At 45.6% G+C, this 24,809-nt stretch overlaps 1 protein-coding gene and 1 long non-coding RNA gene across 3 annotated transcripts in view; one reads left to right on the plus strand and one right to left on the minus strand.

Annotated features, from left to right (window-relative positions):
• Window positions 1-13,343, minus strand: part of SLC16A7 (solute carrier family 16 member 7) — a 113,925-nt gene extending 100,582 nt beyond the window's left edge. The window contains exon 1 of one of the 2 annotated variants that reach the window (XM_079994299.1): window positions 12,981-13,343. The gene's annotated coding sequence lies outside the window, so the exon portion shown is untranslated. Of the gene's footprint in view, window positions 1-8,210; window positions 8,311-12,980 lie in introns of those variants that run through there. The other variant, XM_079994300.1, reaches the window with a different exon arrangement.
• Window positions 1-24,809, plus strand: part of LOC307226047 — a 348,766-nt gene that overhangs the window by 6,955 nt on the left and 317,002 nt on the right. The window lies entirely within an intron of this gene.

The following is a 24,809-nucleotide window of genomic DNA, read 5'->3' on the forward strand; positions in this document are numbered from 1 at the left end:
GCTTTCTCACTTACTCCACTTGTTAGCAGCACACACACAAATTATCCCCAGTAACTTAAATCTGACCAAGAAACTATTAGATATATTTGTATTAAATAAATGCATTAAAAGCCTTAAACAATTGCTTCTGGCAAATTATTTTGCAGGCCAATCGCAGTAAGCTTGAGGTTGCTGAGGTAGGGGCATAGGAAGCAATAAACAACATCGCAACCTTTGGGTGAGATCAAACAGGCTACTTTATTGATTACAGATGTAAGAAGGCTTTCACTTTAGCACTGGATATGCCATCTTGGTTGCTGGCTGATTATTTCCATCAGGGTCAATCCTGGGTTAAGGATCCCCATATGATGCACATCAAATACAGGTGACCCCTCCAGGATGCCAACTGGGGAGTTCCATGGCCCGTTAGCCCCTTTCTGGGTATATGGACAGAATCCTCCTCCTTGGACTCCATAATCAAGGTGCCCTGATACTTTGATCCCGAGAAGAGGGGGGCATAGCTCCTTCACGCACCCCTAATTAGATGAAGGATGCAACCCAATGCCTTTTCTCACCAAGAAGTTGTGGCAATTGCTGCGAGGCAGGGAAAACCTCTAAACAAGCCTATTTGGTATGCAGGTAAATTCCTCCCTGGCCACAAATATGGCAACCGAGTCACTCCTCAACAAGGTCATAAACACATACACCACCTGCTTACCTTCAAGTGGAGCCAAAATTTATACAGAGTGGGAGGATGGGATGCTCAATGGGGATTGTTGGAAGGTGGCTTTTATAATTTGGAGACGTGGATCTGGGTGGAAACAGACTTCGCCAGGTCCAAATTCCCACCCCACTGGCCTCTGTTTGGTCAATTTAATGTCAAAAGAGGTAAGGGAGTCCTGTCACTCTCCACCACCAACCGGGGCTGATGACATTGGCCAGCCAATAGCATGGGAAGCTTTTCTCGCCCTTGCCCATAAGTTGCCCACAGCTGTACAAGGCGGGAACTGCTGCCACTGTCGAGAATGATCTTTCTGTTTCTGTTTTCTATTAGTATTCCAAAACATACAAATAAATCAGTAACTCTCAAAACCTATGGGTATCTTCCTCTTTTTCTTGTCCTCTTCCTCCCAGACTATTAGAACTTACAATATGAAGATAAACTTGTACCTAGAAATTACGCTTGTAAGCAACAGTTCGAATAGCAGCTTCTAATTTCTCAAGCAGGTTCAACGGGGAAACAATTCATTTCTTGTTCACTGTGATTCCTGACATCATTTGAACAACATCGAAAGAACGGCCAAAAGTACATCCTGTTTTACCAGTCATACCAGACTGGAACTCAGCTACAGAGTTCAGCTTGGTGCTGTCAGACTAACTAAACATCCCCATAAATCTTTCAATTAGATAAGTACTAAAATATGGTCGAAAGATTGTTTTTTAAAAACAAAAATGGTGGACATACAGTGAAAATTCATGACTTCCCTCTTGTTATGTGTGTGTTTTTTAAATTTTCCAAACAATGAATGTTTGACCAAAAATCCACTGACATAAACGTTTCAGTTTATGTCAGTGGATTTTTGGTCAAACATTGTTTGGAATTTCAATTCACTTCAATGTGAACTGAATTGAACCAGGTGTTTGGGTAGATAAGTCAGATTACTACATAGTTAAATTCTAAATCCGGCACATGACCAAAATTGTCAAAATAATTAGATTATGGCTCAAAATATAGATTCAGAATCAAACACACCTGAACATAAGTAGTTTGATTCTATAATGACTATGTGTAATATCTATTCAGCTAAAACACAAAGGGCAAAAAAAAAAGAATTTTACTTTTAACACAGAGCTACGCTGTTGAGATTTGCCACTCTCTGAATGCAATATTGCTGAATGCAATATTTTTAGAAGTACATACATGCACTTATTAGCATAGATCGTGGATATGAAGTCTGAGAAGAAAAGGGGTAGATTATGTAGAGATTTTGCACAATGTCAGCTCAATCCTTGTATAAGGAGAACATATTGGTAGCCCATACAACTATTTTAAAAATGATGATGACCAATTTCTCCATGCTTTCTTGGCACAAAAAGAAGTTCAGTGGGACTGCCTGCTCCACAGCACAGTAGTCAAGCATCGCCAGTGTCTGGCTTGGCTAGGTCTTTCAGAATCCATGGAAAGGGAGCCATGAAGTCCACTACTGACCACTGCAGGAAAAGCTTGAAGCAGCAGGAAAACCGTGCAGGATGTTCTAGCCACTACTAGATGGAACTGGGCACTTTTCACATGAGACTGAGTACCTGAATGAGTTCCACATGCCTTAAAGCAGAAAAAAAGCCATGCAGTCACATCCTGATACAGTGACATTTGGAGCTAGCTCTCCAAAGCTGTAAATGAGGCCAGAGGAACATTTGGAAAGCTACTTCAATGGCTCGGTTCCTTTGCCATTTGGGTGCTTTGCAAAGGGCAAATGAAGTAGGAAAATACGGTGGTACCTCGGGTTACATACGCTTCAGGTTACATACGCTTCAGGTTACAGACTTCACTAACCCAGAAATAGTACCTCGGGTTAAGAACTTTGCTTCAGGATGAGAACAGAAATTGCACGGTGGCGGTGTGGCGGCAGCAGGAGGCCCCATTAGCTAAAGTGGTGCTTCATGTTAAGAACAGTTTCAGGTTAAGAACGGACCTCCAGAATGAATTAAGTACTTAACCAGAGGTACCACTGTACATGCAAAAGCAGTGCACCGAAAGATAATTAATGGAGGCCAAATTATTGTGAAGTTTAAGATGTTTGATGCAACAGACTCTGTCCTTTCTGCTACCTACATGTTGCACAGTAGAGGGTGGGTGATAATGGCTACCTTCTTGGAAATGCTCAAGTATGCTGAACCATTGACCAAATGAGGTTCAGTTAGATGCATTCAGGTCGGGCAATTCTATTCCTAAAGTGCAGAACCCAGCATGGTGACCTTTCTTGGGTGGTGGTAATAACAAAAGGTCAGGAATGCATACTTGGTTGGTAACCTGCAGCAGCATTTTTAGCTAGATAAATAGGAAAGAGTTTGCAGGGAAACGGAGCCTTTATGAAGAGTGATTTTTGTCTAAACTGCAAAAACAATTGGCTGGATGTGGTGACCTGAAAGGTTAACAAGGCAGCTCAACAAGAACAACCCAAGGGATCCAATTCACACAACAGGATAGGGGGGTGGGAGCGGACAGAGAAGGTCTAATATTCTTCACATTCCTCTTGCCAGCATTGAAGAAGAAGAGTTTGGATTTGATATCCCGCTTTATCACTACCCGAAGGAGTCTCAAAGCGGCTAACATTCTCCTTTCCCTTCCTCCCTCACAACAAACACTCTGTGAGGTGCGTGGGGTTGAGAGACTTCAGAGAAGTGTGACTAGCCCAAGGTCACCCAGCAGCTGCATGTGGAGGAGTGGAGACGCGAACCCAGTTCACCAGATTACAAGTCTACTGCTCTTAACCACTACACCATACTGGCTTGTTGAAGAAAGAAGGCAATGTCAGACTTATGACCAATATCAAAAATCAGACCAAGGTTTTAGAACTAAAAAATTTGTTCCCAATTTCAAGCAAGATGCCTACTGATGTACAAAGCATTGTGTGCTTATCAATTTCTTTAGACCTTTCACTGAGCTTGATGCCGTTTGATAATACCAAATTCCACTAAACATTAGTGCTCAGATTTAGAAGTTGGTATCTTCCCCTCCTTTGGGCTCCTATGTGGTCTGGCAGAAAATCGTTGGACATAAACATTACTCTTTCTGCTTCAAAGATTTTTTGAAACGAGAACACAGCAACAGGTAACAATAAACTTGTTGGGGGGAACTTTTAAAAATAATCACAATAATCTCAGAACAGAAACTTTGGGCCACAATGTGACCTCGCCCCAAAGTTAATGCGAGGCATTTGAGTCTTGCATTGTTGACTGCCTGCCTGCCTGCCAGCACTTGACATTAAAAGAAGTTTCTAAGCAGCCACTAAGGTCTTATGCAATTCATGTTGCTATAAACAGTCACCTGAAATAAATTTAAAATCTACCATTATGGAAAAGCAGATATTACTCTCTTGATCTGCCTAATGCTTTGTTGTGCATGTTTCTGTCCATCCAATTTGCATGGCACTTTATCACGAGGCAATATTTTCACGAGCAAAACTGTTAAGAGCCCCCTGCTGCAGAAAATCTCTGGAGTAGAAGTACTTTGCTGTCAAGCTTGCAATGACAACAGCTGAGGACAATATGCAGTCCTCTAACACTTTTATCTACCCAGCTCACAATCCTGATCTTCGCCCACTTTCCTGAACAAACCACGAAGACTTACTCTCAAGCAAGCATGCACGGGTTCAAACTGCATGCCTCACCATACAGCTCCATTCCTTTCTAACCAACAAGTCAGAAGAAAAACGGTCTTCAGCACACTGAGTTCAATGAAATCAAGCACTTTTTTGAGTACTAAAGCAACACGTTCTTGCCTGCATCTGCACTTATGTGCAGAGCTTTTTACAGCCGTGGCACGAAAGTGAACTTCTAACTGCACCTGCAGGGCACGAGATCAGGCTGATGGTTTAGGGAATATTAAGGAGCTTTCTGAGCACACCTGGGCTTTGCACCTGGGTTTGTGCAGGAAGCAGAGCTCACAGTTATTCCCGACAAGTTCACTGTCATCCCTACCTAATGCGCACATATTACATCTTGTATGTATTTTTGAACCTTATCATCATCGGTATTCCTTGCTTCTGTACTATACGAGAAATTGCAGTTGCATATTGAATTGTAACTGGAAGTCTGGCACATACGGATGAGTGTTGCTTGCTTTGTTGTGTAGAAACTTAACTTTGAGATACAAGAAGGCCATCATGCAGCTTGTCTGCTCTTTGTGGGATGTAGCAGCTGCTCCCAAGAAGACAGCCAAGCAGTAAATCTATTTGACCAACCACCCTGTACACCACTGCACACACCACTGCCTCACGCTTCTATTGAGAAAACACACTGCACCACTGAGTTTGATGTGTGAGCGCCATCCCCTTTGCTATCCCAGCTGTTCTTGAATGATAGCATGAAAATGCTTTGCCTCCTGAGTGTCAACACTCTGACCTTATGTGCTCCAAGTAACATACAGGCTTCTTCAAGTGCCAAACAAGCCTCCTATGCTAAGACTTCCTTTTAGAAGGCTCTGTTGCTTTGTTAAGCCACAGCAGTTACCTGCACTTCAGACTGCACCAGTTCAGGGATAGGGACATACATTTTATTTCTGTAGCATCAGAACCACACAGTTTCCTTTGCCAGTCCTCCACTGACTAACCACTAGGGATGGAGAAGTTCAATTTTGTTTGCATTTTAACGAAAAACTACTTATTCCACATCTCTCAAACTGATATGCAAACCAAATCCCAGCTATGCTTTGAAATTCGCACTTCTCTGAAATTTGCGATGTAGTTCTCCAACCAAACACTTGTGCACAAAAATGAATATATTAGGAAGGAAAGCACATGGGAATGCATGTACGGTGGTACCTCGGGTTAAGAATTTAATTCGTTCTGGAGGTCAGCTCTTAACCCGAAACTGTTCTTAACCTGAGGTACTACTTTAGCTAATGGGGCCTCCTACTGCTGCCGCGCCGCTGCCGCACAATTTCTGTTCTCATCCTGAAGCAAAGTTCTTAATCCAAGGTACTATTTCTGGGTTAGCGGAGTCTGTAACCTGAAGTGTCTGTAACTTGAAGCATCTGTAACCCGAGGTACCACTGTATTAGTGAAAATAACCATTCGAAATGCATTGCATTAGCAGAAATTGCTTGCAAAAATGGGCATATTAGTCAAAGCTGCACACACAAAAAATGTGTTTATAAGGAGAAATTCACACTGAAATGCAGACAAAAATTCATGATTTTTTTTAAAGCAAATTACCATGGAATTCTGGATAACTGAATAGTTGTGGGGTGGAGACTGAAAATGTTAGAGAACTGAAATTGACAGATTCATTGATTTCTGCTAAGCACACAGTACTCTGTATCTCCTTACACTAAAACAAAAGAGAAGATTAAAATCGGGGGAAATCAAAACACAGCTGAACAACGAAGTCAAATGTAGGGCAGTATCCAACAAAGTTGTTCCATTAGCACAAGGACTTTGGGTTGCACAACAAAACTTCCCCTTTCTCTCCCCCCCCCCCATTCTCCAAAATCTGTTGGGGGAGATTCTCTGAACCTTCTGCACCAGATCTGAGGAGGGTAGAAGGGAACACAGGGATGGGTGAGGGGGTGAAGTAGTCATTGCGCGAGCAGAACTACTTTGTTTGATACCACCCACAGAATTCAGGTCAGAGCCATAGCTTCTGATGAGGCAGATGTATTTCTAGAGCAAGCCCAGGAACTGTTTTAGTTAGTGTAGTTCCTTTTACTTAACGAAAATATATGGGAGGTGGACATAAAGCAGCGTGGGGGGGGGCTCCATATGCCATAGGGCAGTAAACTGTCACTCCCTCTGTACACTGGAGGCCTTCTAGCTGCTGGAATGAAGTCTACGATAGCCCTATCTGTGCTTATCGATTTTGAATTGCTAAAGCCACTCTAGACAACGTAATTAGCCAGCTATAATGCTGCATTCCCCTCTCGGCCTAATCTTGGAATGGAACATTCTGGTTTGCCTTCAAATACGCATACATTTCTTATCTTCTTCTTTCTTATCCCTAAACTAAATATTTAGTAGCCCTCTGTAAGACTCCTCACCACCAATTCTCAATTTTGAGTTAGGAAAGGAGCCATCACTGGGGACACTAATGATTTCTTTGTCTTTGACACACATTCCTCTTCCTCTGGAAAATGAGAAGAAAAAGAGGAAAGGGGGAGAGAGGAAAGATGAACGTAACATAAGGAGATGGTGGAGGAGATACAAGACAGACAAGAGGATGGGATAAGCAATGGCCCCCTCAACAGCCGCAAATGCTCATTTCAAAGTCTACACTCAGGTATAGTTTGCCTAGCTGCTTAACCCAACATAAGCCTGCTATGGCCTACTATAAAATAGGATGAGCTTCACAGGAAAGCCCCTATGATACAGAGCTTATCTTTCAGGAACAGAGATAATAAAGTCAGGAGAAGGAAAAGACAACACAGTACAATTGCCGTTGCAGAACAATAAAGCAATGGTGAGAGGACTGACAAGAGCCTCACAAACTGAAGCACAAATGTTACTTTTCAAAATGTTGATTCTGAGCTAGAATACTTGCTCTCATGTGCACACAATAGTCATTTGTGGCACACTGAGAGTCTAAAGCAAAAAGGGAAAACTTTTCCCTTCCATATATAAACACTTTTCTATATGACCCCCTGGAAGTGATTCTTACTTGCCTCAATGGTTGGCCAAGTAGCCTTCTATTATAAGCAGTTTATCTCATCTCATTACAATTCCTACAATTCCACTGATATTACATATTTGATCTCTTCCTCCCGGGGTGTGGTGTGCCCACCAGTACATGCTTGTGCATGTAAATGGGAGTCTTAAAAAGGGATATTAAAACATAGTCACTCAGAGGTAAATATCACTGACTTCAATGGAATTTACTTTCACATATATGTTGTTAGGACTGAAATCCTAGTGTCCAAAACACACACATGGCTGTGCTTTATCAATATCACGCACCAGCTATTCTCTACGATCTACAAAATTTGAAACTGCACCAAAAACTAAGAGCTAAAATTTGACTGGATCAATGCTGCTCAACACGGCACGTACCTTCTCTTTTTTATATATATACATATTTATTAAAGTTTTTTGAATACAAATGCATAAATATTAAACAACATTACTTATATCATAACATAATTTCGTCACTTCTTTGGACTCCCTCACGTCTCCCGCTCGCACTTGCATCGTTACAAAAAAATTTTCCAAGCAAATTACCCACTTATTTGCAATCTTATCTCCGCTCATTTAAATAAAATCTAGCAATTCTCCAAAAAGTTTGTATTTTCCTTAATCTCACTTATCGTCAAATTCAGATCTAATTCAGTGGTAGGCAGTTATTTATGATCTAGCATCCTTCTTAACATTCAACCAAATTACAATATTTTTGTAAATAAATCTTCTTCTCGTTCAGTTCCGGAATGAGAACTTGCAGGAACACATGCAAACATAATGGAACAGGTAAAATGTGAGAATGTCCACCCCCACCCCATTCTTACTTTAACCTTCCGTTAGTACCTTAGGCAACTGTCAGCATTTGGCTTCTTGCTAAAGCTTCGTTTCTTGTGAGCTTACAACTGCAGCCTGCGAGTTTTCAAACTGTTGGGCAGAGAGCCCAAGTGCACTTGCATAAGAGTTTAGGTGCAGCCTTTGGCGACAACCCAAAAGGTCTTTTGCTTGAGAGAACTATATCATTTTTGACTTCTGGTTATTTCCCTGGGACTGTTGCGTCCCAGGACACAACATGGATTAGAAAAAAAGATTGTACATGAATAGCACAGCACTGGCACTGAAAGCTCAGATTCTCTCTCTCTCTCTCTCTCTCTTTAAGGGCAAGGTAGATAGCAATTCACTAACAGAAAAGATTTGTCATTTATAGACATGGTGACTTATGTATGTAGGTGTGGGTTTTTTGTGTCTTTTTAAATTGATTTTTTTAAAAAAAAATGTATAAAGAAGCAAAGTTACTGCTTAAGATTCATCTAGCACAAATAGCATGCTAAATAACCAATTTGTACAGTGGTACCTCGGGTTAAGTACTTAATTCGTTCCGGAGGTCCGTACTTAACCTGAAACTGTTCTTAACCTGAAGCACCACTTTAGCTAATGGGGCCTCCTGCTGCTGCTGCTGTGCTGCTGGAGCACGATTTCTGTTCTCATCCTGAAGCAAAGTTCTTAACCTGAAGCACTATTTCTGGGTTAGCAGAGTCTGTAACCTGAAGCGTATGTAACCTGAAGCGTATGTAACCCGAGGTACCACTGTATATTAATCACTGTGAAGCAAAAGTCTGCAATGGCACATTCTTCTCCCCACATTTGAGTGCCTCTCTGCAAGTGTTTTGAAATGCAGGGCTCAGAAAACCACAGGAAGCTCCAGGTGTGTGGACATCTATGCTGAACTCATGATGCTCTATCTATTGTTGCACTGTAGTAGTAGTAGCAGTAGCAGGGGCCCCATATTGCACTGGCTGTGGAGGCCACTGCATACATGGTTGTAGGACTACAGAACTTGACTCCCCACCCCACAACAAGCTTTTCTTGTCATTTTCTCTACTGAAATGCATGACAAATGTGACAAGTCATTTTTAAGGGTGTTTTCTATTCATTACCTTTATCATATGAAACCTTCATGGATCATTGGACCATCTAGCCTAGTATGAGCTACTTTGTCTGGTGACAAAGGTCACAGCCAGAGTTCTTTCACAAGTTTGCCAAATGGAATTATTTAACAAGCGATGCCCTTGATAGTTAGCTTGAAGGCTGCCATTCTTCTGTGTGAAACAAAATAACTGCAACAAATTCAGATTTTTCTTTTAGAAGATCAGCCGACCTTTACCAAACAAAAAGCCTAGATCACCTGTGTGTCTCCAATGTTAATTATATCTTCCTTTTGCATTTTGCTGTGCATGGTTATGGTGCATTGTATGGTTTTATTTCTGATAAAGTTCAATGGATGTCAGGACCATTCAGCCCTTGAGGGCACCATCTTGACCTGTGGTGCCCAAGGAATCAGATGAGATTCATCAGCAGGTTTCACTAGAGGGTCCATTACAGGCAGGGCCAGACCTACTATTAGACAGTGTGAGGAAGCTGCCTCAGGAGGCAAATGCTGGGATGCGGCAGCAAGATGTTAAGAGGAAAGAGCTCCATGTGATCTGCCTTGTGCCCCTAAGCTAGCCTGTTGCTTCAGGTTCAGCAAAGGATGCTGAAGATGCAACAGCCAGTCTGGTTCAGCAAAGGATGCTGAAGATGCAACAGCCAATCTGGCTCACCTTGGTACTAAGAATGGGAATGACTTCTTGTCCTCTGCCTCAAGCAGCAAGATGACTTGGGACTCTTCTGACTACAGGGATGGGGAACCTATGGCCCTGCAGATGTCACTGGATTCCAGCTCCCATTAGCCCCAGCCAGTATGACCAATGGCCAGGAATGATGGAGACTGGAGTCTAATGGCATCTTAAGGGTCACAGGTTCCCCACCATTGATGCACCGCTTATTGGCCATGGGTCCTGATGTAAAACAATGCAATTCAGATGGTTTTGAGAAAACATTTTCTGTTCTAAATACCATTTCTATGTTACTGTTTCTTTAAAGCCTCAGAAACCACTCTGCTTAAATAAATGATTTCCTTATCAACAACTCTTATATTAAGGTTGTGTGGTTTAAGTTTGAGGAAAGGAAAAGGTGAAGTTGAAATGGAACTGGCTAAACTGGTTTGGTTAAATATTTCTATATTGAGGGCAAGATTGACTGCTCCCCCACCCACCCAGTTCAGCCCAACTACTATATGATGCAATGCTTGTTTTTCATACTTTTGGAACAAAGCACTTCATGCACCTAGAAGTAGGCTCTAGTCCTGGAAAGCTTAAGTAACAACAAATGTATCACGTTTTTAAGGTGTCCTTGGGACGCAGGTGGCGCTGTGGGTAAAAGCCTCAGCGCCTAGGGCTTGCCGATCGAAAGGTTGGCGGTTCGAATCCCTGCGGCGGGGTGCGCTCCCGCTGCTCGGTCCCAGCGCCTGCCAACCTAGCAGTTCGAAAGCACCTCCGGGTGCAAGTAGATAAATAGGGACCGCTTACCAGCGGGAAGGTAAACGGCGTTTCCGTGTGCGGCTCTGGCTCGCCAGAGCAGCGATGTCACGCTGGCCACGTGACCCGGAAGTGTCTCCGGACAGCGCTGGCCCCTGGCCTCTTAAGTGAGATGGGCGCACAACCCCAGAGTCTGTCAAGACTGGCCCGTACGGGCAGGGGTACCTTTACCTTTTACCTTACTGGAGTCGACTCCTAAGGCCACCACTATTCAGAGCCTCACATATAAGTCCCAGCAGCAAAGCCACTATGCTGACGCTCCTCTATAAGCCAATGACCTTGCAAATGAAATGAATTGAGGACCACACGTCCATGACATAACCCACCATCCTACGTTAGATTCCTCCTTTACTGCCTGATCTATTTACTCAGAAGGAAGCTCCCTCCAGATCCGTGGAGCCGATCCCCCCCCCCCCGCAAAAAAAAACGTGCACACGATTTCTTTGGACAGCTCCGGAGCTCCGCAGGCGGCGCGAAACGGAAACTGCCCGGCAAGGTCAAATTGCCCTGCGGAGGCGCCAGGAATGAATGAGGAGGCTGCATCTGCGAGGAGCCTGGCGTGCCCTTCTCCGGCGTGCGGGCCGACGGCGGTGCCAGCGGCTGCTGCGCCGCGCTCCACGTGGCCTGGCGCCCGCCAGAGCCAACCGGCTGCAGATTGCCGGCCAAGCCCCCACTCTCGTGACGTCGGCATCCCTCCCTTCGCCGACGGATCGAGTTCTCGCTTCCTTCATCCCCTCGCAAGCCTTGCTGGCCGCCGCGCGCCTCCCATCGGCCGCCGCCGAGGTGGGGCCTTGGAAACCAGGAGACGCGCTGCGCAAAGGCAGGCTATCCACGCGCGCCTCTGACGCGCCGCCTCCCCGCCCAGCGCGAAGAGCATCATCCGGCTCCAGGCGCCTGACCCTTGGAGGATTTGACTACCAAGAAGCAGGAGGGGGGGGGTAGAGAAAGAAAAGCCAGCCCCACGCAGACCTGCCTGCCCAGAAATACACCGCCTGATCCTAGCCACCCCGAGTCCCCTCGCGGCGCGGAGGCGGAGGCAAGGGCCGCGCTCGGCAAGGAGCTCCAGAAGGAGACCCGCGTGCACACGCCTTAGCCACCTCCTCCTGCTGCGGCAGCGCAGACACAAAGGCGCACCAGCGACGTAGCGGCACGCGTTCTGCCTAAACCACTCTTGCAAGCCACGGTGCCCAGCCCAGGCAAGCAGCTGCTTCCTTCTCCACCGTGCCACCCATTCCCCCATTCAAAATGGCTCCTTTGGGTGGGGGGGGGGGGAGAAGAGCCCCTCTCCGAAAAGCAGCAGAGCTGCAGGCGTGCTTTAGGGACTGGAACCGGAGAGCAACGTGATTGGGGGGGAGGAGAGGGGGGGGGATCGGTTGTGATCGGGCGCGCACACGCAACGTGGTGCAGGAGTGCCAACTTGAATAAAATGTTGGGGGCGCTCAGGTGCGCCCCAGGCCACATGATGACGCAGCGCGCGCGCGCGCACCACAGCAATGCCCATCCACTTTGAGAGCGGCCCCTCCAATAAATTATGTTTTGGGGGGGCTTACGTGGGAGTGGCTCTAAGGGGTGTATGGTGGTTCGGATGGGCATCTGTCACTTGGGTCTACGGGGGTGAGTGGCATTGCGCGCTCTCTCCACGGGGTACATCTCTGGAGGTCACTGATCGGACGGGGGCAGCCAAGGAGGCGAGCTCCGACTGCGCTCCCCATCCATCCGTCCCTAAGGCCGGTGGTGGCCAAGCCCTTCTCATCCACGGGGGCGCGGGGGGTGGGACACCGTGTTCTGCTTGCAACTCCGCGCTGCTTGTTTGGCGGCGGACGCCGTTCAGAGTGTGGGTCTCCCGCCCACCCCGCACCCCTCGCGCCTGCTCTGCCCGCTTCCCCCGTGTGTGATGCATCATCCACAGTGTGAGCTCGGACTTGGGCGCCTCGCATCCCAAAGCCAACGCGATCGTGGCGGCGGCGGCGGCAGCAGCAGCAGCAGACCAGGCGCTCTTCTCGTTGCTTAAGCGACACCATTCCGACACAGTTAGCAACACACTCGGGCGGCAGAAGCAGGGACATTCAAACACGAAGCGGCGGAGACAATGGGGCTGGAACAGACGGCGGCCCCCTTGTGCCTAGAAACCCGGCCGCCCTGCCCATCTATTTTGTTAATTAAAAAAAAAGATGAACTGGATGGCTCCGTTTTACGTTACCTGGCTTGGTCTCCCTCTCTGTGTGTGTCTAGTTTGGGTGGGCTGGTCCTAATCTTCCAGCCGCCGCCGCCACCGGTTCCTGCTCGCTGCCACTGGCTGAATGGGGCGATATTTATTTATTTCCCCATGACGTGGCCTGCAGAGGCCGCCGCGAAAGAAAAGAGGCGGCACGAAAGACGCGGGGCCTTTTGTGCGCCGCGGCCGCCTCGGGCTGGAGTCGCTGGGAGGCCGCGCGCGGAAGAAAGAGGAGGAGGCGCGCCGCCGTCCTCTCCGCCACCTGCCCCTGCCTGCTTTTTCTTGCCGCTCCGAGGGGGATTGGTGTCAAGGGCAGCCGGGGAGGCTCGACCAGGAGCCGCTGCCACCGCCGCCGCCCTCGCCGAGTGGGGCGGAGGCTGCCGGGCGGCGGGGAGGCGCCTGCTGCCTGAGCCGCAACATCTCCAAGGCTCCCGGCGGCGGGAGAGGAGAAGAGGCGAGGCGAGGACGCGGCGGGGAAGGCAGGGCCTAAGGACGCTGAGCTGCGCCCTGAAGGTGTTGGGGGGGACACAAATTGCCCCATAACTAGATCAGGATCGTAGGGACAGGATGTGGGGGGCAACCATTTGGCCACGCCCTGGATCCTCGGCCATGGGACGCAGGTGGCGCTGTGGGTTAAAGCCTCAGCGCCTAGGGCTTGCCGATCGAAAGGTCGGCGGTTCGAATCCCTGCGGCGGGGTGCGCTCCCGCTGCTCGGTCCCAGCGCCTGCCAACCTAGCAGTTCGAAAGCACCTCCGGGTGCAAGTAGATAAATAGGGACCGCTTACCAGCGGGAAGGTAAACGGCGTTTCCATGTGCGGCTCTGGCTCTGGCTCTGGCCAGAGCAGCGATGTCACACTGGCCACGTGACCCGGAAGTGTCTCCGGACAGCGCTGGCCCCTGGCCTCTTAAGTGAGATGGGCGCACAACCCCAGAGTCTGTCAAGACTGGCCCATACGGGCAGGGGTACCTTTACCTTTACCTTTACCTGGATCCTCGGCCACGCATCCAAGCACTGGTGCTAACTTGAATAAAATACAGTGGTACCTCGGGTTGTCTTTGTCCATGGAGTTTTCTTGGCAGGGATACTGGAGTGGCTTGCCGGTTCCTGCTCTAGGTGGATCACGTTTGGTCAAAACTCTCCACTATGACCTGTCCATCTTGGGTGGCCCTGCACGGCATAGCTCATAGCTTCTCTGAGTTATTCAAGCAAGGCAGTGATCCATGAAGGGGCCACCTCATGAGAAGAGAAGATTCCCTGGAAAAGACCCTGGTGTTGGGAAAGATTGGGGGCACAAGGAGAAGGGGACAACAGAGGATGAGATGGTTGGACAGTGTTCTTGAAGCTACTAACATGAGTTTGACCAAACTGTGGGAGGCTGTGGAAGACAGGAGTGCCTGGCGTGCTCTGATCCATGCTGTCATGAAGAGTCGGACACGACTAAACAACAACAACCTCGGGTTACGCTTTAGGTTACAGACTCCATAACCCAGAAATAGTACCTCGGGTTAAGAACTTTGCTTCAGGATGAGAACAGAAATCGAGCAGCAGCAGCGGGAGGCCCCATTAGCTAAAGTGGTGTCTCAGGTTAAGAACAGTTTCAAGTTAAGAACGGACCTCTAGAATGAATTAAGTTCTTAACCCGAGGTACCACTGTATTGGGGTGGGGCAGGGTTTGCAGGTAAGCCTTTGCCTGGACTTAACCTTCCAGGGGTCCTTTACCTTTACCTTATCCCACGTGACATCCCACACGTTCACCATTTGAATGGTGATGCCCATTAACTTGGGGGAGGGATGCGTGGGCATAGCCAGGATTTATTCTATTTATTTTATTGAATTTATATAGCACCCTATATCCAGAGGTCTCAGGGTGGTTCACAGAAAAGATCACATTATATACACTTAAAACAAGAACAAGAACACACACAAAAAGAGCCACATTTTAAAAGGGTATAGGATGTCAATGAGGTCAACTAAAGGCTTGGTTAAAAATGAACATTTTTGCCTGGCGCCTAAAGGTGTATAATGAAGGCGCCAGATGGACTTCCCTGGGGAGAGCACTCCACAGACGAGGAGCCACTGCAGAGAAGGCCAGTTCTTGTGTTGCCACCCTCCGCACCTCTTGAGGAGGAGACACATGAAGGAGGGTCACAGAAGATGATCTCAGGGTCTGGGTAGGTTCACATGGGAAGAGGCAGTCATTGAGGTATTACGGAGGTATACCTTAAGGTATTGTTAGGGAGCAGAACCAAATTATCTGCAATGTGATTGGTCAGTTAAGTTTTTTTTTTTTATTTACTTGATTGGGGGTGGCAGCTGCCTCCCCTGCCCATGGGGGTCCAGCACTCAAATGTTTTATGGGGGGCTACCTTGGCCCCTAGGAGTTGGCTCCTCTGCCTCCAAGTGGCATTAGACGCAAATGCCCCATTGAGTGAATGGGAGTACCCGCCACCACCAGTACAAATTGTAGCAGCTCAGGAGCACCAACCGGTGATGTCCTCTTCTTTCCTCCCTGGAAAACCCCCTTTTTCTGGACACCCAAGTCAGAGAGAGTTGGTTCCATGGTGCTCCCTATGGAGAGATCTACGACAGCCACTTTGGCCTCCTTGCTCACTGGCACGGGAAGAGCATCCCACCTCATTCCCTACTACTCCAGCACAACAAATCTGTGTAAACACCCTGCAAGCAAAGCAGGATGAGTGCAGTCATATAACTACCCCATAAACTAATCAGAACGAAAGATCAATAAAGACCAGCCAATCAGGATGAATGCTAAATAAACAGGTGGTCTGGAGGAGCCCTCAGAGCAGTTCTCCCTGTTTTTTGCCTTTATTTTAAACCTATGTGAACAGGAATGTACCTTCAGTTTGAAAATAGTTCTCTGCTTTCCACTCACAGTGACACAGTCCCAAGGACACCTGTTAATAGCTGGGAATGCACATTACATATTATTATTATTATTACTACCGTTGTTGCTGTGGTTGATGATGATTTATTTATACCCCACCATTTTCCCTTACAGGACTCAAAGCAGCTTACAGATAAAACAAGAATCGCTTAAAAAAAGAAATAAAGAAATAAACCATTCAATAAACAATGAAACATTAATAGAATTGAAACTATATACATATATAAAATCAGTTTGAAACATTACACATAATTACAATCAGCACAGTTCCAGACCTTTCATTTAAAGCAGTCAATTCCCCTAAGCCTGTTGGAAGAAGATCTTCACCTGCTGGCAGAACTACAGCTCCCACCACCCTTGAAAACTACAGTTATTCTTTGGTGGAGTGCTATAAGCATCTGGTGTGTACACAGCCAGAGACTCAGGCTGCAACCCTAGGCACACTTTCCTGGGGGTAAGCCCCACTGAACAGGACAGAATGTGCTTCCGAGTGAATGTGTGTAGGATTGTGCTGCCAATGACATGGATCCTAAGTTTGTTTACTCAGAAGGAATTCTCCCTGAATTCAATGGGACTTTTGAAGAAGCATGCGCATGATGAAAACCTTCTTGCATTCTGGAGATTACATTTCTGAAAGGTAAACCATACTTGCGAGAATCCACCTAGTCAGACCTATCGATTTTTCTTATGGTCTAAAAGAGAGAATTATTTGATGCAGACTTTCAAGCAAGATGGTATTGCAGGTATATCAGTTTGGTGCTGGCACCTGACAACTTGTTTCATACCTGCTATTCCATGTGGCTGATCAGGGTATTAATAGGTCAGCACAGGTAGCCCAGTCTAAATAGGACTGGCCAGGCAATGTGCAAAACTACAGATCTTCCTGTTTCTTTTTCTGCTGCTACTTTCTGCGCTTGCCCAATGCTAAACAAAACTGAGCTGTTTGGATGTAGCACCTGCACTGATTTAACCCAGTTTGCTTATATAATGATCAGTTAGATACATAGTGATTACTTGAACCTTGTTTTAAGCACTCTTTTATTTACCATTTCTTGTTTTGTTATAATCTATGTTGATACAATAAAAATACATAATCCTAGAACTGTAGAGTTGGAAGGGACCACAAGGGTAAGCTAGTTTAACCGCCTGCAGTGCAAGAATCTTTCACCCAGCGTAGGGCTTGAACCCACAACCTTGAGATTAAGAGTCTCATGCTCTACCGACTGAGCAATGGTCTGTTTCATAGCTACATTTAGCCTTCTCTCTTTCTGTATGAGCAACTAGTGTTCTTGCACAGATTTAATGTGCGCATGTCAACCTAACCATGTGAGTTATGTTTGGTCATTGGATTTCCATCATTCTACTGGGATCTGTTCAGAATCAGACCCAATCTGGCCTTTTCCTAGATGCCTGCTGTGCTCTACAGATAGTTATCACCTATTCTCTGTCCCACAGTTAAACTTAATAACCAATATATCTGAGGGAGTGTTTCCACCCCCATTTTTAGCTCCGAGGGCTTTCTGGCGATTTCCTCACTGCGAGACTACAGGGAACCAGGCAGAAGGCCTTCTCGGTTTTGGCACCCTCCCTATGGAATGCCCTCCCTTCAGATGTCAAGGAAATAAACAACTATCTGACTTTTAGAAGACAGCAGTCCTGTTTAGGGAAGTTTTTAATGTTTGATGTTTTATTGTATTTTTAATATTCTGTTGGAAGCTGCCCAGAGTGGCTGGGGAAACCCAGCCAGATGGGCGGGGTATAAATAATAAATTATTATTATTACTAAATAAGGTTGGGCAACAGGAAGTGTTAAAAGCTCCATCATGGTAGGCGTTCAGGAATCACACTTTCCATGATTTCCAGGGTCTTTTCACACTTCTGTGCATTATTGCAGCAACATTCAGAAATACATGGGAAATATTTACTGTGATTCACTTTGCCTCTGGATCCCACCTCACATGTTTGGGGCGACATCTAGGATCTAAAGGAGGGCTTGTATCTATTGTGCCTGCTATCAGATCTGCCGACGGTCCATGCATTCTGATCTTCCTCACTAAAAGGGGATGTGCAAAAGTCGTGTTGAGAATTGAAACTGCCTTTGTCGGTGGTACAAGCCCCCTGCAATGTGTCACTGTAAGCAGATGCTTGGAGTCACCTGATGGTAAGGTTATCCTTGGTGCTCATTATTTCGCGGCTCGAATCAATCGGCTAGATCCCTATGTTGTATCGGTGCCATCCCACTGATGCCATTGGGTAGCAATTGTAACTAAGAATGGAAGTTGGCACAGTTTTTCCACAGAGCTGTTGCTTATGTCCCAAAGTCATACAGCGCAGATGGCATGACAAGCATTGGCAGCTGTTTTCCATGGAACAGCTAGCCGTGCACAGTGTATCTCTCTGCAGAAAACGAATGACAAGAACAGAACCACAGATAGTTCCTGGAAAACAGAAAACATGGATACTTGATCTAGACAGAAGCAGTCAAGGTTAAGTGCCCTGCTGCATCCTTTAACCCAAAGAGGGCAGAGTAATGAAAAACATAAAGCGGAGCTGTGTTTTGTTTTTAATTGTGGTGTTTTGGAAAGAATTCCTTGCTAGTTCCTCTTTTTTAGATCTGTAACCAATTTCAAGCAGCACCACTGCATAGTTCAGTCTGTGGAGAGGACAAGCGTGTCACAGAAATACATTGCCCTTTCCAATGTGATGGTGTTAATTTATGAAAGCTTCACAGCTCTGAAACTCCAGCATCAACATCTCCAACCGTATTTTGTCCACTTACGTTAATGCTGATAGAAGCAATCAGTTTTTAATAGGAACATTGTGTCATTCTACTATCATGGCATATCATATACCTGTCAACTGGCCTGGAAAAACCAGGACACCCTGTTTTCTCCCCATGAGAGCATGATCGTCATTTTGGGCTCCTTGCTCTTGCATGAATTTGGTCCAGGATCTCACCCCGAAATACTTTTTCGGGTCATTGATCTCGCATGGCACCCCAAAATGCACATTATTGGGCACTGTGCCCAAACAAATGCTTTTTCTGGGTCTGCGATCTTGCACAGGTCATATGACTCACAATTTTGGACCAGGAAGGGGGTGTCCTGGCTTTGGGCTGCATCATGTTGGAGGGTATGATCTCATTGTTTCAGAAGTGCCCTTGCATTGCAGTGGGTTGAACTAGATCCCTTTGGATCCCTTCCTTCTCTACAGTTCTAAGATTCTGTAATAATAATAATAATAATAATAATAATAATAATAATAATAATAATTTATTTATACCCCACCCATCTGGCTGGGTTTCCCCAGCCACTCTGGGCGGCTTCCAACCGAATATTAAAAGAAATACAGCATCAGACATTAAAAACTTCCCTAAACAGGGCCGCCTTCAGTTGTCTTTTAAAAGTAAAATAGTTGTTTATTGCCTTGACATCTGCTGAGAGGGCCTTCCACAGGGCAGGCACCACTACCAAGAAGGCCCTCTGCCTGCTTCCCTGTAACCTCACTTCTCGCAGTGAGGGAACCCCCAGAAGGCCCTTGGCACTGGACCTCAGTGTCGGGCTGAATGATGGGGATGGAGACACTCCTTCAGGTATACAGGACCGAGGCCATTTAGGGCTTTAAAGGTCAGCACCAACACTTTGAATTGTGCTCAGAAACGTACTGGGAGCCAATGAAGATCTTTCAGGACCCGTGTTATATCGTCTCGGGGGCTGCTCCGAGTCACCAGTCTAGCTGCTGCATTCTGGATTAATTGCAGTTTCCGAGTCACCTCATAGAGCGTATTGCAGTAGTCCAAGCAGGAGATAACTAGAGCATGCACCACTCTGGCAAGACAGTCTGCCACAGTGTTCAGTCCTTAGTATTTGTAACAGCTGTGGGGCAGCTAAGGGGAAAGCCTAGACCAAGCAGAGAGCACTAAACTGCAGTTTTAAAAAAGGAAAGCCCTTCTCTGGCTCAAGTTCTTTGAATGCACAGGGAACTTCCAGTATGTCAGCATACGGGAAAACGTAGTGCCCAGAGCTGAGCACTGCCCTTCATGCTGATGTGAATCTCAGTGGAATGCGGCTACACAAGTGTCATCATGCATGCCTCCTAGATATATTCTTTTGTAATGATAGGCATCAGATTGGTTGCGCTGTGACGTACGGTATTTACATTGTAAATTGAAGTCAAGTACGAAGTGTATTATACACTTTTGCTCATGCGCAATTCCAAGGCAAGTGAAGTGGCTGCTCCCGGATGCTGGGAAGTGGGGAGGCTTTTGAAATCCTTGCTCCCTGAAATTTGGCTGGTGTCCAATGTAATGGCATTCAGTCACCAGCTCAAAACATGGATCTTTATCCAGGCTATTGAGAATGGTGGCTGATGGTTAGTAATTGCTGTAATTTTTATTTTCTTGTGTTTTTCTCCTGATTTTATAAACACAGCTGTACCTTGGTTGATGAACGCCTTAGCAGTCAAACGTTTTGGCTCCTGAACACCGCAAACCCAGAAGTGAGTGTTCCCGTTTGTAAATGTTCTTTTGGAAGCCAAACATCCAGTGGGGCTTCCGTGGCTTCCAATTGGAAGCTCCTGCAGCCAATCGGAAGCCATGCTTCGGAAGTCAAAAGTTTTGGAAGTTGAATGGACTTCCAGAACGGCTTCCGTTCGGCTTCCAAGGTATGGCTGTACAGTGGTACCTCGGGTTACATACACTTCAGGTTACATACGCTTCAGGTTACAGACTCCACTAACCCAGAAATAGTGCTTCAGGTTAAGAACTTTGCTTCAGGATGAGAACAGAAATTGTGCTCCAGTGGCACGGCAGCAGGAGGCCCCATTAGATAAAGTGGTGCTTCAGGTTAAGAACAGTTTCAGGTTAAGTACAGACCTCCGGAACGAAGTAAGTACTTAACCCGAGGTACCACTGTACAACTATTTTATAAATTACATTTTGCTGTTACCTGCACTGAGTAAGATCCCAAGAGGAAGGATGACACACACACACACACACACACACACACACACACACGTACTCCCAACTCATGCAGGAGTTACATTCCAGGGGGCCCACACACATAAGTGAAGTCACGTAAAGTGGGGGGCACCCTCAAAACATACTTTAAATGCCCTCTCTGCTGCTCTCTCCAATCCACACCAAAAATACTGTATCCAAAAATTTCCACAACTAGACTTGAAGCTCTGGGGCCAGCAGGAGGCTGGAGGATGCATATGAAAGCGGCTGCACTACCCCACATGCCAGCTGTTAGGTGGGGAGGCAGAGCAGCGTAAACAAAGCCCCGCTCTGCCTCTGCTCTCTTCAGGGCTACAGGGTCTCCTCACGAGCCACAAGGACTCTCCAGCTCTCTCCCACCATTGAACTGAATTATTTACTTATTTCCTGGCACCGTGCATATACAGAGTCATGCGTGAGTCCTTTGTGCGTAAGTGGAGGGACAACTGTATGTATATATGATTTAGATAAATTATAAATCATTAAACATTCACATTCCAAAATTTGAATCCATTTTAAAAAGCAGCAAACAATAATTATTAAATATAACATCCATGAGATTACCTAAATGCAGAGCCCTCACCATCAACAAATGCAAGGTGGTGGGAACATAGTCCTCATGAAATTTATCAGCAACTTTTAAAAAAACGTTGATTAGTATCACTGCATATCCTTCCATAAAATCTCAGGTGTGCTTTCTACCTTCCTAGGTTTCTGCAGCATATTTATTGATGTAGGCCAGGGGAGAAGAATTTTTTCAGTCTGAGGGCTCTTTTTTTTCATGAGAAACCTTCTAGCGTTCCCATGTAGTGGTAGAAAGGGCAAGAGGCAACAAGCAGGTGGATGATGATGATGATGAAGATGATGATTTATTTATTTATACCCCACCCATCTGGCTTGATTTCCACAGCCACTCTGGGCAGCTTCCAGCAGAATATTAAAATGCAATGATTCATCCAGTGTTAAAAGCTTCCCTAAACAGGGCTGCTTTCAGATGTCTTCTAAAAGTCTAATAGTTGTTTATTTCTTTGACATCTGATGGGAGGGCATTCCACAGGTGGAGCAAGGAATTTGATTCATCTTTGTTCAATACGCTACATTCCAACCACTCAAAACTAAGAGGTTTCTAAGCCCCTCTTCCCAGTCTTCCCACCCAGGAAAACAGAGGCAGCATGACAGGTCAAGGACACATTCCAGTGATGCAAAAGTATTTAAGAACATGAAGCAGGACTGGTGAAGATGTGTGGCCTGGGGAGACTCACAAAACTATATTAGGGATGCCTGGCAAGCTACATCTGACCTCTGGGTCTGATGTTCCCCACTACGGATGTGCGTAGTTCCTTTTGCATTGCCAGAGAAGTGTTCATCTTGGACAAGCCTCACTTTATCTATTTTCAAGCTTGTCTCGCCCAAATCACCCGTTCCCACTCAGTCCAGAGCGTTTTGCTGATTCGTTACTTTTTACTAGATAGAATGAGGCCTTCACTCTCACTCCTGTCACTTTGACATGGCAGTATGATCATTATTCCCTGATAACAAATACGATTCTAACAAAGTGACCTTGCCTAGGATCATGTTTCTCTCAAATATCCTTCAGTTGTGAAATGGGGAGTAAGTGAAAAGATTTGACCCAAATCTTTTGGAGATGCAGAGTTTAAGGCTCTGACAAGTAGGTGGACCAGATTTTAGAAATGGAGGAAGATGGTTTTGACAAAATCAGTCCAGATCACTGTTATTTGTCAAAGTAGAATTAAACCCCATTCATACATACTAAGAGTAGTATGTGAAAATGAAGCCATGTAGAAGTTTCCCCATCAGCAACCCTTTCCTGCAAAGTGGCTCTCTCCACTAATCTAGTGATATTTCCTCCCCAAGCTGTACCACTGTAAGGTACTAAAAAGCAAGGTAAAACACCTTCAGTTATTAAGCTATGCTTTGCAAACGTGGCAAATTATTTTCAGATTAAGACTCCTCCTTCTCCATCTTGTCCTCCCATGTCAGTCTATCCGTACAATTTTCTTTGACTCCAAAAGACTTTGGTATGTTTCATAAATTCCTGACCACAATCTCCCATGATATCCTTGATGTCAACCTGGTAATATTTGGGCTGGATGGTGTCACTTTTAGGTGGATCAGATTGGAACAACCATGCCCCAAAGTGCTCATTAATGGTTCTGTATCAACCTGGAGGTCTTGGGTGGAGTACCACAGGGCTCCATCTTAGGCTCTGTGCTTTATAAATGACTTGGACAACAAAGCGGAGAGGGGCTGCTTCTCAAATATGCAGATGATGTGAAGTTGAGAGGTGTACGTAGCTAGCACCATAAAAGACAAGATCAAGATTCACAATTATCTCAACAGATTGGACCTCTGAACTGAAACCAAGATGAAATTGACCGAGATAAATAGAAAGTTCTGCATTTAGGTATCACAAGTCAAAGGCAAAAATATAGGTCCAGTTACAGATAGGTAGCCCTGTTGGTCTGCCATAGTCAAAACAAAATAAAAAAATTCCTTCCAGTAGCACCTTAAAGACCAACTAAGTTAGTTCTTGGTATGAGCTTTCGTGTGCATGCACACTTCTTCAGATACACTGAAACAGAAGTCACCAGACCCTTCTATATAGTGAGAAGGTGGGGAGGGGTATTACTCAGAAGGGTGGTGGGATAGGGTGATTGGCAGATAGCTGTGATGAGCCTGTTGACGACTCTTAACGACTGCAATAGGAATTTCAGAAATAGACTGGAAAGAGAAGCTGCTGAATTGCAACTTATTACCAAACTTAAAACCATGGAGAGACCTGGTCTGAACAAAGACATTGGATTCTTATCTCATTATACATGACAAAGCCATTTTTCACCTTCTCACCCCTTGCTTTTTCCTGTAAGACCTATATATATACTGTATATATACTGTAACACCTCTTTACCAGCCCTGCTCCATGACCTCAAATGCCTTTGCATCACTGGAATCTGTCATTGAACTGTCATGCTGCCTTTGTTTTCCTGGATGGAAATATTGAGAGGAGGGGCTTAGAAACCTCTTACTTTTGGGTGGTTGGAGTGTTGCCTACTGAACAAAAATGAGTCACATCTCTTGCTTCACCCACTCATTGACTCTTGTCACACCACCCACCCGCATCTTTTGCATCTTGCCTTGTCTTCCACTGACTTAAGGTTTGCCATAATGCAGCCCTTGGGTCGAAAAAAGATTCTCCACCCCTGCTCTACATCAATAATGATACATTAGAAACCTAGTAAGGCACACTTCAGATTTTATGGAAGGATGACCATAAAAGTTACTGATAAATTTCTTCCTGCAAGAGGACTATGTTCCCACCACCTTGCCAATGTTGTTCATTTGTATTTGGCACAGGTAAGAATATTTGAGCATAAACTATTTTCCGCATCAGGAGGTAAACACATTTTCTTCACCCTGCATGCTAAAACTATAATTTGTTGGCTATAATCTTCATCAAATGCTTAGCTAACCACAGATGGTTCTAATTGTTTTGCAGGATATATTGGCTCAAGTCGCCAGACACCAGTGAAATCCATGTTTTCCTGATTGACTCCAATAGTCAATGTTGTTGGTCTCTGAAAGGAAGGAACTGATTGGATTTTATTTTAAACTCACTTTTTTATTATTAATTTCTTTGAATAAGCAGTTTCTGCTTAATATGGCAGATTTACAAGGAAGGCACTGTATAGTTAAGCAAAATCAACATGAAATTGTGTAGTGCTGCTGCTGATCAGCTAAATCATATCTAATAAAATCTGGCATGATTTAAGTAGGCTACATTAAATTTTACATACAGTGGTACCTCGGTGTAATGGTTCTAGGGGTTGCTCGTGCGTAAGTCATCGCCACACCTGGCTGAGTTACCTGGGTGAACCCTATTCTGTCTGGACA

The sequence above is a fragment of the Podarcis cretensis genome (genome assembly GCF_951804945.1).
Source record: "Podarcis cretensis genome assembly, chromosome: 10".
Classification (NCBI taxonomy): domain Eukaryota; kingdom Metazoa; phylum Chordata; class Lepidosauria; order Squamata; family Lacertidae; genus Podarcis; species Podarcis cretensis.